Source organism: Cryptomeria japonica, chromosome 9, assembly GCF_030272615.1.
Source record: "Cryptomeria japonica chromosome 9, Sugi_1.0, whole genome shotgun sequence".
NCBI lineage: Eukaryota > Viridiplantae > Streptophyta > Pinopsida > Cupressales > Cupressaceae > Cryptomeria > Cryptomeria japonica.
Genome location: NC_081413.1, coordinates 464,572,031 through 464,575,096, shown reverse-complemented (window position 1 = coordinate 464,575,096; position 3,066 = coordinate 464,572,031).

Here is a 3,066-nt window from a genome sequence, read left to right as displayed (position 1 = left end):
CACATGTACATGTGCATATAATCATCAAATCAAGAAAATAAAGTAGAGATACATACCTCTTCCCTCTCTTGATCCTTTGGCGTATCAGGTGCATTCATCAATTCTACAAATCCTAGTTGTAGTTGTATATAAAAGAGACAAAAAAGAACAGTCAATCTGCAAGTTCCAATTAAGATAATTTCAACCTTTTTCAAACAATTGTGTCAATTAAAAATGTGTTCAATTACCTTTTGATGTTTAGGTATCCTTGAGGATTTATTTTGTTGAGGAGGTGTCCTAGACACGCGTGGGGTACCCTAAAAGAAACCAAATTAACACAAGAGACATCATTAGATAATATTAAATACAATTTAACAAATCTAAATTTAATTGACTTGCATATTTAATCAAAAGAATACATAAAAAGAGATTTGCAAAATATGATACCGCATAGCTTTCTAGGCCAAAATTGATGGTCGAGAGCGTGACATTATCAATCTAGGACATTTGATCCCCTGACAATGCCTATAAAACACAAAATAAATATACATTAAAGAGAGTTAGCATATCTTATAATTTTATTTTTTGAATTCAAGGTACTATTCTATTTTAACACGTTACAAAATTTATACCTGAGGCGTCAAAGCTGCAGCTGCAACAACTACGAGAGGAATATCATATGGTGTATTAACACCCTCTGTTGCATCCTGAAATGCATATTGTTTGTATCAATTTAAATTGATCTATAAATGAAAATTTATTTACATTTACAAGTTTAAAGTGATTGATAAATAAAATGTTATCAATTCAAATCAGCACACCTGTGTTTGCGTGTGACCACCAAACACCATATCCATCAAATCATCAGTCAACACCACATCCTCTGCAGTGGTAGTCTGATATCCACTCCCGCAAATTGTACACAGATGGGACGTGGAAACATCTGCACTGGCCTCGACATCCATCCCAGAGCATATACCCGAACAACTAGGACACACATGCTAAATGGGATCACCAAGGCCAGAGGGCTCAAATACTGCATCATCGTCTGGGCCAAGAGGGTATGATAATTTGTGCCATGCTAAATGATGACATCAGTCAATGCAGTGGCTGTTTGAAGAGTTTGTATCTCCATCGACTCTTTTAGGGCTACTGGGATCGTGACATGGACCACAGGTTTTGGTGCTAGGGGGATGCGACTTTGGGGGTTTAGTACCCTCCAGGCTCCAGGTCTATCTTGGCCAGAGCCTCCACCTCTACCCCAAAACTCTCTCATATCAAAATAGTTTAGCCGCTCATTGAGGATAAATTCATAATATATTTTCCTCAAAAAATATAATGGAACCTCAAAATTATTACAAGGTGGTTGGTCAAAGACCATCCACCACCTATCCCAAAAAGAATTTTTCATCGCCAAATGGCTACACCAGTGTATAGGAAACCTCTTTGAATTAAGAGGTAAGGTCTCACCCATTTTGGGATCAATAAAAAGAGCACATATTTGTGCTTTACTTATGTTTTTTTTTCACTTCATTATATGACAACCCACTAGCATAAAAAGAACGACATCGATCTCTATAGCTTCCCCATTTTGTAATTTGATTGGAAACTTCATTGGCACTACTAGCCAATAATTCTAAGGTTGTGGCAAGGGATGCATGATGCTCATGCTTGGATGCCTTTAGTCTATTCACCAATCTAGTTATTTTGGCAGTGTTTTGTGTTAACTAGTTTATCAAATCCTCCTATGTAGCTTGTGAATGGTCTACTGGAGGAGTTGGAGGGTTTGTATCTTGAGGGTTATCCTGTGGGTTTTTCCCTAAGTTTTCAGGTGTGTCTTACTGGGGGGCAATATTTTTAGAATATGATATGCATTCATAACAAAAAAAAATAAAAAACATTACATTGTAATTACGAATATAATTTATCAAATGGATAGAATAGATGAAATTTTTTGATCTCATACCTCTTTCTATTGTTGGTGTGTTTGATTTTGAGAACCCCGTTAGTGTATTTTGTTGTTTAAAATCCTCAAAGTGCTTTTCTTGCGGTTGTGGGTGAAATTGACCTAGTTGACAGTAGTTAAAAAAAATTATTGACAATAAAACACGTACGGGGTTTAGAAAACTAAACCACGTACGCGTTTAGTAAAAGAAAAACCTTGTACACAGTTTTTCTTCGTTTAGGCTCGACAAAATGAGCCTAAACGTGTATGGGGTTTTAAAATTTTAAAATAACCTATGCGTGTTTTATGTTTTTCCAACTTTTTGGGGGGGTGTGTCCACTTTTTTGCACACTATCTTGGTGTGCACACCCTTGTCAAGATCCTCAAAATGGGATACCTACTTAACACGTGTAAAAAATGTGTCATATAGTCACCACCAAGTAGGATGCCACCCAGCCTATGCATCCCACTAGATGACTAGATATTTGTAGGTAATTAATTAATTAAAATAATAATTAAAGATAAAAAATAAATGCAATAATAAATATTAGGATTTGCAAAGGTTGACACACCTTAATCCCAACATCAAAGAGAGAATGGTCCTTCATCAAGTCTTTTCCACATGCCATAGAAGCAAACTTGGAATGTGCAAGTTGTGTATTGGTAGAAGAAGATGGACTAAATGAAGGTGACTCAATGTTATGCTTCATGAGAATACTCTGAAGCTCATCAATCTTCTTTGTATAACACTCATGCTCATCATGTCCTATCTTAGTGCAATATGCACACTTTTATTTATCCTTCTTAAATGAAGGCATCTTAGAAGAGGAAGAAGAATTTGAAGAATCATTTGATTGTGTGTCCTTGGACTACTCATGTGACTTGAAATCATTGCGTTTATATTTCTTATCTTTTCCATGTGAAGCCTTATGATGTGTGGTGCCTTGGTATGCAAGAAGAGCTTGTGATTTGGTAGGCTTCAATTGACTCGTCTGAATCAACTTAATTTTCTCTCGAGTGAGTTGAAAATTGAACTCATCAAGTGAAGGCATGATGTACCTAGAACCAAATGCAACTTGGGTGGAATAAAAGGTAGAAACACAAATTGATTAATTAGGACCAAGTTTGGCAAGGATGGGGAG